Source organism: Macrobrachium nipponense, chromosome 37, assembly GCF_015104395.2.
Source record: "Macrobrachium nipponense isolate FS-2020 chromosome 37, ASM1510439v2, whole genome shotgun sequence".
Lineage (NCBI taxonomy): Eukaryota > Metazoa > Arthropoda > Malacostraca > Decapoda > Palaemonidae > Macrobrachium > Macrobrachium nipponense.
The window spans coordinates 41,990,903-42,004,892 of NC_061097.1; positions in this window are offsets into that span (position 1 = coordinate 41,990,903).

A 13,990-nucleotide genomic window follows, 5' to 3' on the forward strand; every position below is an offset into this window, starting at 1 on the left:
ATATATAGTATATATATATATATATATATATATATATATATATATATATATATATATATATATATATATATATATATATATATATATTGGTAAATCTCGTAAGATCAACTTGTCAATTTACAACGTTAAGTAAGACATTTTATTGAGGCAGAATGAAAGCGCTTCTGGTGAGAATGTTATAGATTGTAAAGACGGTAGCACAGTAATATATAAAATGCCGTTCCTGGAAATTTCAATGAATATCACAGAGGTGGGTTCGAAGTACATTAGTGTGATCTGGCAACTTTCATATAAGAGAGAATTTGTGAATAAACTACAGAGTAACTTTCCTTGACTCTTGAAACATAAATTAGAGCCCCTGGCTATAATAGTCATTTGCACTTCTCAACAATCCCCGTATGTGGTTATTCAAAGTTCTTCGCAGTGTCCCTTCGGCCCTTACCTGCAACCCCTTTCATTCCTTTTGCTGTACCTCCTGCCATATTCTATCTATTTCGTCTTTCATCTTACTTTCTTCAACCCTCTCCTAACATTGCTTCATAGTGGCTCAACTGATTTGAGGTCTTCCTCCGGTGACGCCTTAATTCCAACCTTCTTTTCTTGCTCCTCTCAAATGACCTCTTCATATATTTCACTGCTCAGCAATTCATGTAGTTTCATTGACTATCAGTGCAGATGCAGTAGCTGTTGCTTGTAGTCTATTTCGGATGTCTAAAACACGCACAAACAATCAACAGGGCGCAAAGGTGTTCATATACATACATACATACCGGTACACACATCCTGCTTATTTTTCTACTAGCAAAAGTAACTCCATGCATGAGGCAGGAGGCACTTATCAGGCGGTGGCTGTCAGCAGACGTTTAAAGAGTGCATGTGCCGTCAGTCAGTTCAGCTTCTGACATTTCCTGACTGTGTGTGTGTGTGTGTGGAGAAAGAGAGAGAGAGAGAGAGAGAGAGAGACACCACGTATATGTATTTGTACCTGAATCTGGTTGCATGGCGCATGCCCGTTCTGTATCGTGGCATTTAGGAACATAAAATGTCGGATTATCGAATGCAAATCCTGTTGTTATGCCAACAAAGGAAAAGAGAGTGAGGTAAGACGGGGGAGGGGGTTGGGGTTGTTTGGGTACCGCTCCAAAAACTCCTAAAAAAAAAGAAAAAAAAAAAAAAGACCTCCATCAGTTAATTCGAACCAAGTCCCATAAATCTCTTGGCCAAAGCGAGAGATTTCCGAAGCTGATTTCTGAAAGGCTTCGTAGCGGCCCTAATGCATTCATGCATTCCGCTATGCAGATAAATTATGATTTAGTACTTTTGCCCTGGACTGGGAAATGCTGTTTCCATATGGGGTCGGATTAAGCAGCCCATTTGGATTTATTTTTTTTAAAGGGGTTGTAGCAACTTCTCTCTCTCTCTCTCTCTCTCTCTCTCTCTCTCTCTCTCTCTCTCTCTCTCTCTCTCTCTCTCTTAACGTCCTGCTCTCATCATCATCGTAAAAGAATAATGAATGACTTACATGCTCAGATATAATAAATTACACACACCCACACTCACACACACACACACATACACACACACATATATATACATATATATATATATATATATATATATATATATATATATATATATATATATATATATATATATATATATATTTCTCTGGGCTATCTTAAGACTATATATCCTACATAATCTTAGCCATCTTGAAACAAGTGAACCAAAGTGAACACAAGAGCAGAAATAACCCTGATCATTTGGCCAAAGGCTTCCCTCCCTTCCTCTAGCAATATTCGCTTAGGGGGAAGGGGGCGGCGACCCCTTAAAGCATCGCAAGCATTGATTAGCAAGAGACTGCTTTCACCGGCAAGCATTTTGTGTTTTTGAAGAGCAGCTCTCTTTCCCCTTCCTGTCTATTTGCGTTCTCCGGGACGCAGGGGTCACCCGCATACGAACGCATAAACACACACACACACACACACACAAAGCACACATACACTTACACAAATACCAATCACATACATGTATACACATACGCACACACAGACATGCACAGATACTCTTAAACAAATGCACAGATACATGGACACACACATACACACAAATTCATATAAATAAAAAAACATGCATAAACACAGAAAAACACATGCATATGCACGCACACACATAAAGCACATACAAACACAAGCACAACACATACAGTCACACACACAAAGTACATATACATATACACATGTTCACACAAAGTGCATACATACGCATACATACACACCTGCACAAGCACAAACAAACACACACACACACACACACACACACACACTATATATATATATATATATATATATATATATATATATTATATATGTGTGTGTGTGTGTGTGTGTGTGTGTGTGTGTGTTTGTTTGCTTGTGCATTTGTGTATGTATGCGTATGTATGCACTTTGTGTGAACATGTGTATATGTATATGTACTTTGTATGTGTGACTGTATGTGTTGTGCTTGTGTTTGTATGTGCTTTATGTGTGTGCGTGCATATGAATGTGTTTTTCTGTGTTTATATATATATATATATATATATATATACATGTGTTTTTCTGTGTTTATATATATTATTCGTTTCGCTTTTGCAAAAGACTGTTTGTTTTTCCTTACGACTGTCATTCGTAAGTATTCTGGTTCCTTCTTTCTCCTATGTGATATCTTAGTAAAGTGGTTCTTCTTAAAGTAAAGGAGATGATTCAAACGGATAAGTCGAAAATAGTACAACAACTTTATTCTGAAACTCCATAACAAGAGAGACAGTTCGGTCGTGAGACCGTTCCGTTTTATCGCTAGAATTGAACTAACTTCTTAGAGCATCACGTTGATAGCGAAACATTAGCTATCTCAGCGATTCACATAAAAACATACGTAGTCCGCCGGCTCGGAAGTTACAAGTTTCCGGCGCAGGTTAACAGGTCAACCGCTTCCCATGGAAGTTGTTATGACAAGTTAACAGTAATGCAAATGATGACATTTCAAAACAAACCTAAACCAGGCTACTGCAGACATCGCATAGCGTGATCTGGATTTGCCTTGGTCACGTAGGACCCTCCTAATTCGCCAATGACCTCAGGTCATGGGTTGTTATTTACAGATTATGTAATTCTAAAATGTATTTATTACATTAGGCTCGGACAGCTACCATTCAAGCCTTGAATAACAAAAGTTACTTTAAACATGGTTTCTTAGGAGCGTGCTCGTAACATATGTTTAGGTATAAACATAACAAATGATTAAATGCATAAAAAGGTTCTGTTACATACCCTTTTGGACATATTCATAAACAAAGATAAATGCATGGAAAATCTAGATCCATGTTTGATAATAATAATTATTAGGTACCCAAAAAAAAATCAAAAGGTAAAAATCAAAAGGTTAACATGTATACATGATTATTATGATAATAGGTAACCTGATTAAGAATAGCGGTTACTGATAGATTACAAACATGATCATGGATAATTGTTAAAGAGTACTTGTCACTCTTTGTAATAGGTAAATATAATGGTACAATTGTATAATAGTATAATTGTGCACAGATTAATATATAGGGCTTGGTATATTTTATTAGGTCCCGAAAAATACCTTTAGGAGTATATTAATATATACTATATATATATATATATATATATCTATATATATATATATATATATATATTGGGCTATAAATATTTTATTAGGTGCCCGGGAGATACTTTAACTGTTCAAATGCAAAGGCGTGAGTCTTCTTGTCCTACATTTTGCCAGCATACAGACCGCTTTTCACACACAACACAATTCCAAACAATTTTCCAAGGCACCAAATGAAATGGCCAGTTTCAAGCGGCCCTGAACGCAAACGCCTTGAGCGTAACGGGTACGTCATCTGGACGGGACAATACGTTTCCTTGGAGATCCTTCTGTGTACGCCTCAGCCTACGCCAAGCAAAGATGTTGACGGCGATAACCAATATGGCCGTCACGCTGAACACGCCCAGCAGAACGTAGTAACGAAGATTTTCTCCACCTGCATAAGTCGGTGACGCATGGTTCATCTCAGCCAGTTGCGTCAAACGATGAGCCACCCGTGCGTTGTATGGGAGAGGTAGTGATGGGATAATTGTAGACGCCCAGGTATAGTTTGCAAAATACACCTTCTCACGTATTATCGTGTTGACCCCTCTGACGGTGTAGTTTGTAGATGTCCCCGCACAACCATCAGCTGCTACAAAGATTGGGGAATGGGCGGTGGTCCCGTTCGGGCATACAACTTTAAAACCGTCTTTGTCGTATCGGATCCAGGAGCCATTATTCATTCTGTAATTGAACTTATTACTGTAAAAGGGATAAAGTTTCTTCAGACAACCTTCGCGTGTATTAGAGAGAGAGCCGTTTAGCACTATGCCTAACTCACATGAATCCGTTGATATAGGATAGAATTCAAAAGAGTCAGCTGTACAAACTTTATTATTCATGTCTTCTGAACAGTGAGTGAGTTTATCTAAGTCTTTATTGACTGTAAATGATTTCCTATCAGAAGAAATCAGAAACATGCCCCGTCAAATTGGATATTACTGGACTTGTTATTTTTTCGTCATAAAAGTAGGAAACGGTGCTATTTTGTATGATTGCCAAGCATCGGAAGAATCAAAAGGTATGGTGATCATAATCCTATAATTTTCAACGCTGACTGATATTAGGCTATAATAGAACTCTACTTTATGGGCGTCTAATAAAGGAATATAACCTAGTTTCTCCCGTCCGTTCTCCAAAGTTAACGTCAGATCTTTAATAGGCATAAGGTGTGGAGATAACACACCCTTTGTCGCTAACGTAATAGCTTCTACATAGTCTTTTGATTTCTCAATAAAATGTGATATTTTGACACGGATATGATCTATTTTCGAACTATAGTAAGCTAACGTAGCCAGCAAATGTTGAACTTCCATAATCTGATCGATATTATTTGAATGTTCGTTTACCAAACTCATTATTTGATTGATTGAGGATAACTGGCTGCGAAGTTCAGACAAAGCTAATTCGGTTTTGTGTTGCAAAACTCAATTCTTTTATTTTGATTATTTATCTTAAGGCGATTTGAAATTCCTAAGCCTAGACTCGCAACAGATCCCAAGATGTTTAGTCCAGCCAGAATAAGCGGGTTGCGGCGTTCGAGATTATTGTGCCGCACAGACCACATCAGCAAGTCACGAGCAAGTTCCTCTGCCTCAGCGGTTTTATTTTGTATGTCATAAGACAACATTTCCGCGACGCTTATGATTTGAGCTAGCAAAATCTCTGAGTTAGCATGAAAATTACGTTGGTGCATTTCCTTAAGCGAAATGGCAAACCTCATCAGGTCATTCTTTAAGTTAAGGACGTCATCTTCAGGCAAAAATATGGCCTGCATATCCACTTCTATGACTATATTACTCGACACCATAAAAATGTCTTCTGTTCTCTCGATAATCGAGCCATGATTAAATTCTATTTCTTTCGTCTTAGCGCTCTTTCCATACAACAAAGATGTCTGAACACTACAATATCACTCCTAACAATAACAGATTCATTTTTGAAAACCTGCAATGAGTAAATATATGTAATAACTCGTGTAAAAGAATTTGTTTACATACAAATATGATATATATATATATATATATATATTATATATATATATATATATATATATATATATATATATATAAATTATTATACAAGTTTCATAAATACAACCATTTTTTTCCCTCACTCCATCTACCTTTCTTTAGATTCTGATATGTGCCAATGGAACTATTCTCACATCAGTGGGTTTGGATACATTTTGAACCCTAAATCTATTGGCCGTTAATGTTTCTAAAATGTTAAACGGGCCTTCAAACTTAGGTGTCAGTTTATAATTTAAACCTTTACGTACGTATACTTGTATGTATACCTGATCGCCCACGGCATATGTTCATTTCTTTTCATTATAATTTGTGCTTCTTCTAGATTCTTACGAAGTATATTATATCGACTTATGCTTGCATCCATAACATCCTTTAGAGGATTTGATAAATTAGTTGTAGGCGTTAATACATGGAAAGGTGTTCTAGCTGGGATACCGTACAGTGCCTCATGCGGTGTCATTTTAATAGACACATGATACGAGTGATTAAGTGTGCTTAGTACCGCAGGTATGGCAATGTCCCAGTTGGGGTCTGCCCCCCCTAAGGTGACCCTTAAAATGTTTAAAACCTTACGATTTGCCCTTTCCACTAGCCCATTAGACTCTGTGTGGTAGATCATGGTATTGATTTTCTTTATGCAAAGGAATTCGCACAAGGAGTTAAGGAAATGATTATTGAACTCCCCGCCCGAGTCTGATATAATGGTGTGTGGAATTCCATGTTTACAAATGTAGCACTCGTAAAACTTTCTAGCGCACTCGACTGCGGTTTTTGTTTTAAGCGCTATCAGTTCTGTATATCGAGTCAAAGCATCTATGATTACTAGGAGGTGCTTATTTCCTCTGTCTGACTCGTAAAATCCTGTTAATAAATCTAAGTGTACTCTTTCAAAGGGTTGATTTGGCACGGGATAAGCCCCTAGGCTGACAGGTGTCTTCGTGTGCCCTTTGTATTCTTGACAAGTGCGACAATTTGCTATGTGCTTTTTTATATCTGTAAGCATCGTATGCCAATAAAATAAAGATTTGGCTTTCTGTGACATTAAGGAATAACCCGGGTGTCCATGCAGTGGATTTTCATGCAGCCATTTTAAGACAGTGGGTATGAGTGAGATAGGTACCACCACCTGGTTGTTATTCCACTGTGGCGTGTTGCGGGTTTTCCTCGTCACGGATCTACACAGGATATTATCTTTGATTATATAATTCTGCTGCTTATACTTTATATATTCCTTTTCCTTCGGATTTCCGTTTAACGCAATTATGATTAGGCTCGGTACAAGATGAAGAGGGGTTGCGTGATAATGCGTCAGCAATGATATTTGCTTTCCCAGGTAAATACCCAATCCTCGCGTCAAAGTCCTGGATGATCATGTGCCACCGAGTTCGCTTAGGGCTGTGACTAAAGCCTTTAAAGAAGTCGGTTAGGGGCTTATGATCAGTGAGAACCTTGACGGGATAACCGTATATTATAAATTTAAAATGCATGAGTGAATTAACAATAGCGAGCCCTTCCTTGTCTATTATTGCATATTTACTTTCGGAAACAAGGTCTCAGTTTACGTGAATAAAAACTATAGGGAAAAACTGTTTATCATATTGTTGAAAGCAATACCCCACCTACTCCTAGGTCTGAGGTTGCTGTGCTATAAAAATAAAGAATTCCTTACCGAAGTCAGGAAATTTCAAGATAAGAGAACTACACAGTTCATCTTTCAATTTATCGAACACCTGTTGATGATTTTCAGACCATATGAAATCTACGCCCTTTTTTATAAGATCGGTTAGGGGAGCGGCTATGATGGAGTAGTTCCTAATGAACCTCCTGTAATACCCGCTACAGCCTAAAAATTGCTGTATTCCCTTGACGTTAGTAGGTATCGGAAAGTTACGGATAGCCGATACCTTATCATGGACTACTTTAAGACCTTCACTAGACACCGTGAAACCTAAATAGACTAGTTCTGTTTTAAAAAATTCACACTTACTTATCTTTACCCTTAGGTTATGCTGCCTTAGTCTTTGTAGCACTAACTCTAATTTACGTAGGTGTTCTTCTAAGGTATTAGAAAAGATTATATAGGTCGTCCATGTAGGCAGTAGGATTCATCTCCTAACAAGTCTCCAAACACAATGTTTATCATTCTAGTAAAAGTTATAGGAGCACAACGTAAACCAAAAGGCATACGCAAAAATTCATAATGTCCCCTGGCTGTGCTGAAGGCAGTGTATGGGATACTCTCTTCTTCCAACGGAATCTGATGGAAGCCCTTTAGTGGGTCCAAGCTGGTAAAATATTTGTTCTGACCTAGTAGAGATAGAATATCATCAGTACATGGTACTGGGAATCGGTCAGGGATTGTTTCCGCATTTAAGCGACGAAAATCGACGCATATCCGCTAAGTTCGATCTTTTTTCGGTACTACTATTAACGGAAAATTATAAGGGCTGTTTGATTTCCTAATGACTCCTTCTTTTAGCATTTTACCTACTTCCTCAGTTATCTCATTCTGAAATTTCATAGGAAGTCGGTACGAAGGTACATAGATTACTTTCTGTTTGTCCTTTAGCCTTATTTGATGCTCGATGACATCCGTTTTTCCTAAGGTTCCATCCGTAGTGGAAAAAACATCATGATATTCAGTTAAAAGATTCAAAAATTTCTGCTGAATTTCTTCTTCTTGAATGTCCTTATTGATTTTGTTCTTTATAGATTGCAAAAGGGATTCATCCGCCACTGATTGAGCGTGATTGATCTCAGCTACGGTAAGAATGCGATGTTTATAAACTTCCACATCCAAGATATGTTGATTTTTGTGGATTACTAAAGTGGTATTCAAATGATTACAGACTTCGATGTTACAATGTTGTTGTGAGCCGACTGTATAAATGGCTTGTGTGACGGATAATCCGTGTGTTTTCAGAGTGTCGGAAAGGATTAACATTTCAGATCCCGGCAAGGTTTTCTTTACACGCACTAATATGTTCGAAGTTACGTTCGGCTTGAGAGTTTGCGTGCAAGCTGATATTACGGGCGAGCGAGAATTCTGTTGGGTCGCATGGATTATTTCTTGGTTTATGATACAAGTGATTGGTTCTTTAATATATGTTACTACTCTGTCTGTCTCTTTATTATCTAAAACTGATTTTAGGGTATTAGAAGACTTATAGAATTTTCCTTTGATATACACGCCGTGTTTTGCAGGGCATAAGGTAATATTTTGAGTGCCCATAGACGGGTATCCGATAATTACTGCGGGATACATATTAATGTTTTGTACAACGATAAAGGTATCGGAAAACGTGTGCTTACCGACCTTGTACTGAACATGAGTTACTCCTACCACATTTAATTCATTATTTCCTATACCCGAGAGTCTTATTCCGGACTTCTCTATAGGGAAGTTGAAAGAGTAAATGATGAGTCCCCCTAAATTCCTGATATTACGTGGACTACCAGAATCAAAGAACAAAGTAAATGACTTATGGTCCAAATTTACTGCATGTAAGGTTGGTCGTAACTCGTCTTGACTTATGATTGCGTGAATTTGTTGCAAATCTACGGGAACCTGCACAGATTTTTTGGATTCGGCCGTGTGTTTCACAGGAAAATCGATTGCCTCACAATGATCTGATAAATGATTAAACTGATTATTTGATACAAAAGATGTTGATGTTGATGACCCAACATCGTCCTCTCCCCCCTTGGAGCTAACTACGTGGTATTTGCTTTGTTTAGCACTCCTTGAAAATTCGCTTGACCTTGCAAGTTCTGGCTAGACGGCCCAGGAACAGAGGTACCTGAAGCACGATTTGTTTGTTTCTGCTGCTGAGCAGCATTCCTGTTTGCTTGTTTGTTTTTATAGTACTGAGGACCTTTCTCTTTGTTTACATAGGCAACTGTTTGCGTGTTTTTAGGATTCTGCCGTTGATTCCGCGAGTAGCAACGATTATATGAATGTGTGGTACTGTTATGAATTGAACAAAAACGCGTCCGACAGTCTGACGTTACGTGACCTGGCCTATTGCAATTGTAACAAGTCATCCCTGCTGTTTGATTATGATTAACTTCGTCTACTTGTTGTGGCTTATCCTCATTTTTTGCAAAAGCTTGAGTAAGCAAGGGATCAAGGTCAGTACATTTAGACATGTGTGCTTTTATCTGTTTATACACACCTAGTTCCGTACTGTCAGGCGTTAGCTTTTTAACACAATACCGCACGAAAGCTACAGGCAACATGACTGCCATACAGATTAAATATATCAAGTGTATGAAAACATTCACTGCAATATTGGATCTTGTAACCCACGTGGAGTTACGTAAGTTTCCCTGATGTTCATTTAACCGGTCGGCAATTACTGCCTCCCGTTCTACAACACTAGGCTGAGCCATAGAAGCTTGTTTACGCGTGGAACTCGAAGAACCCATAACAATATTTACCTCCAGGACCTTGAACAGGAAAAATTAGTGTCCTGAACCAAGTTAGTTTTACTTCTGGATTTTTGGTTTTATAGGTGTTCCTCTTGTATGCGTGTTTTTTCCGACTGATACGATTCCTAACTGTTTCACTAGCACTGTACAGATACGAACGTCCACTGCGCAAACGCATATTCAATATAAAATAAAAATGTGTTGCAAATAATAGGAAAAACCCACAAAAAAGATCATATAAGTACAGATAATTTGATAAAGATATTATACGGAGAATTCCTGCAAGAAAACGATTAGCAACAACGAGAAAAAAAGTCTGCAGCCGAGAACTCGTAGTTGAAGATTGATTCATGTAATGAATGAAGATTAAGACTATATAACTCACCCCCAGAATACTGGACGATCGACTCCTGATGAACAACACTTCACTGAGAAAAAACCTGAATAGATAAAATTCTACTTAGCTCTGGTTTATATGGGGATAGATTGTTGACATCTGATGACGTCACAGTTTCTTCTCGTCCTCGCGTCGGAAGTCGTGATGACGTCACGGTCTCCTCTCTTCCTCGCGTTGCATGAAGAAGTCCAAGATTGATGACGTCACAGCCTCCTTCCTCGCGTTGCTTCCTCTTGGCCTACTCTTCGCGTCCTTGCTAGTGATCGCGCGTTGTTTCCTTTATGTGTTTCTTCTTTCTGTTGATGTTCGATGCTACTCTCGTCCGGTGTTGATTCTCGGAGATATGTGACAACAGTCACTCAATCGTCGATGTTGATGCTTGTATTCTTCTCGATGAAGGACATATCTTCGTCTTCATAAAAGGAGGTTTGCGTCGATTGAAGATCCCGATTTTCCTCATGTTTGTAGTTTATTGGATTTATAGCTGGAAGTTGGTGATTGCAGTTCTTCGGTCGGCTGATATGGGTCTTGTTAATGTTATTCTTCGTCAATAGCTGCCACCAATTTTAGTCGTTTCGCTTTATTCTGAAACTCCATAACAAGAGAGATAGTTCGGTCGTGAGACCGTTCCGTTTTATCACTAGAATTGAACTAACTTCTTAGAGCATCACGTTGATAGCGAAACATTAGCTATCTCAGCGATTCACATAAAAACATACATAGTCCGCCGGCTCGGAAGTTACAAGTTTCCGGCGTAGGTTAACAGGTCAACCACTTCCCATGGAAGGTGTTTGTGAAAGGTTGACAATATACAACATGATGACATTTTAAAAACAAACTTAAACCAGGCTACTGCAAGACATGCCATAGCGTGATCTAGATTTGCCTTGGTCACGTAGGACCCTCCTTATTCGCCAATGACCTCAGGTCATGGTTTTTATTTACAGATTATGTAATTCTAAAATGTATTTATTACATATATATATATATATATATATATAATATATATTATATATATATATATATATATATATATATATATATATATATATGTGTGTGTGTGTGTGTGTGTGTGTGTGTAAACACACAAAGTATACACATAGTATACACAAAAAACATTTCTTCACACACAAAGCACGCATACACAATCACACATACAACCATGTGCACATACACACAAAGCACATACATATATACGAACATGCAAACAAAGGACATGCATACACACACACTCACAAAAGCACACACATGGAGATTACACATATTAACACACACTCAAAGCACATACATTCACATGCACACACTAAGCTCATATAAACAGACACGTGCACACAAGCACATACGTACATACACACACATCACAGCACACACATACACACACAAACGCACACAGACTTATACAAGAAAACAAACACACACACAAACACAAAAAAGCACATACACAAGCAAGCACACACACACAAAAGCACACCAACACAAAGGAGCACACGTACCAACACAAACGCACACAAGGGACGTCATGATGCAAGTAGGCCAGGGTCAAGAAAACAAAGACGGAAACGAAATGCAAGACACAAAAATGGACAAGACAAAACATTCCACCATAACAAACATAGGCCTATTCATTCAAAACTCAAAAACTGAAATCAGGATCTGTAGGTCTCATACCCTCATCTTATATGAGATAAGATGCTAGTGAGAGGGGGAGTAAGAAGAGAGAGAGAGCCCTCTCTCTCCCGGACCTCCTCCGCCACCTTGAGTGAGAGCTCCACCACCACCGAAAGGGAGGACTCAAAGACAGAGGAGGAGCAGAGAGAGGGCGGAGACTCACTCAGTCCCTCCTAGGGAGGGAGGGAGGGAGGGAGGGAGCCTGGACCTCAATAATGCCAGGCCGTTCATCGCTCGAGGAAGGGACCCACTGCACAGGAGGAGGAAGGTAAGGGCGCGACGCGCGGGGGGAGGAGGAGACCTCCCCAGCAAGAGGAGGGTATCTGGTGAACAAGATGGCGACTGGATGAGGATGTGGAGGAGAGACAGAGACAGATAGAAGTATATATATATATTATATATATATATATATATATATATATATATATATAATATATATATATATATATATATATATATACACGTATACACATGGTGTAACACGAGTTTATGCCTTTAGATATAGTGTATTTGATGAGGAAGGGTAGTAGTACCACTATAAGTGCCATCTGCTTCTTGTTTACATAAGGGCCGTCAAGAATCACTGGAAATTGCTTTAAAAGACTTACAAGCAGACATTTGAATTTAGTGAATAAAACGCAACTTTGGCAGATCGTCATCACTTGAGTATTATTCTCTGCTCAAGGTCCGTTTGGGGAGTGTCCTTAGGGGATATGTGTATATACATATCTAGAATGAGGGATGTTTTCTTGGGATGTCCTTTGACTGACAGTTACGAAGTAGCTATAGACTATGCTGGAAGCCAGTCTCCTTCATATAGCAATTCAGGCTAGGATAGCGAACTCGTCATTCACAACAACGAATCCATCATTCACAATCATAGTTAGTTATTGTCATTAATGTATTCATAGGTATCCACAACGCAATGTCATATCCCGAATGTCAATTAAAATGAGGAGTACAGTACGATTTGGTTATTCACGTTTCAAGTCACCTTAGGCTAGACGACCCCTTGTGATCTGGAATGCTCTACTGATTACTGAGTGGAGTTTGGTCAACTTTTGATGTCATCCAAAGTAGTCCATCTATTCCAGTTCCTGGACTTGCATTCATCACCTTTCCATTTCTTACATTCTCTGCATTGCTCCTGACAGTCAGTCAGTCAGCAGGAAGACAGACAATCTCCAACTGTAGAGGCCACTCGTACTTTTCAGAAAAACTCAGATTCAGATGGAAACAAAAGCCAGATTACTACATATTGTATATATATATATATATATATATATATATATATATATATATATATATATATATATATATACTTTATATATCGATATCTATAGATATTTATTAATGACAAGATTTCCAGAAGAGTTGTAGAAACATTTTCACCAAATGGTTAGAGTTTCTACATTTCCGAAAAAGAAAAGTATGTCTAAAGATGACCCACTGCCCCTCTGATCCCACCAGAAAATCGGTTTGTGTCTCATGGTTAATTAGGATGGTTGGTGCTCAATTCATTTGTGATATTTGATCATTTGCACAACCATGAAAATAGATCGATCGGAATTTTCTGCATTCGTCAAGATGGCGGTTCATGGTGTCTGCTGTCTGGCAGCTCTGCCTTTGGTTGGAGAGAGAGAGAGAGAGAGAGAGAGAGAGAGAGAGAGAGAGAGAGTCATCTAGCACCACAATAGTGTGTGTGCTCATGGACAGTCCACATGACGACTGGCGCTGGTAATTAATCACTCGTATCCAGACGCCATACTGTTGCTGCTATGAGAGAAAATAACGCATCCAC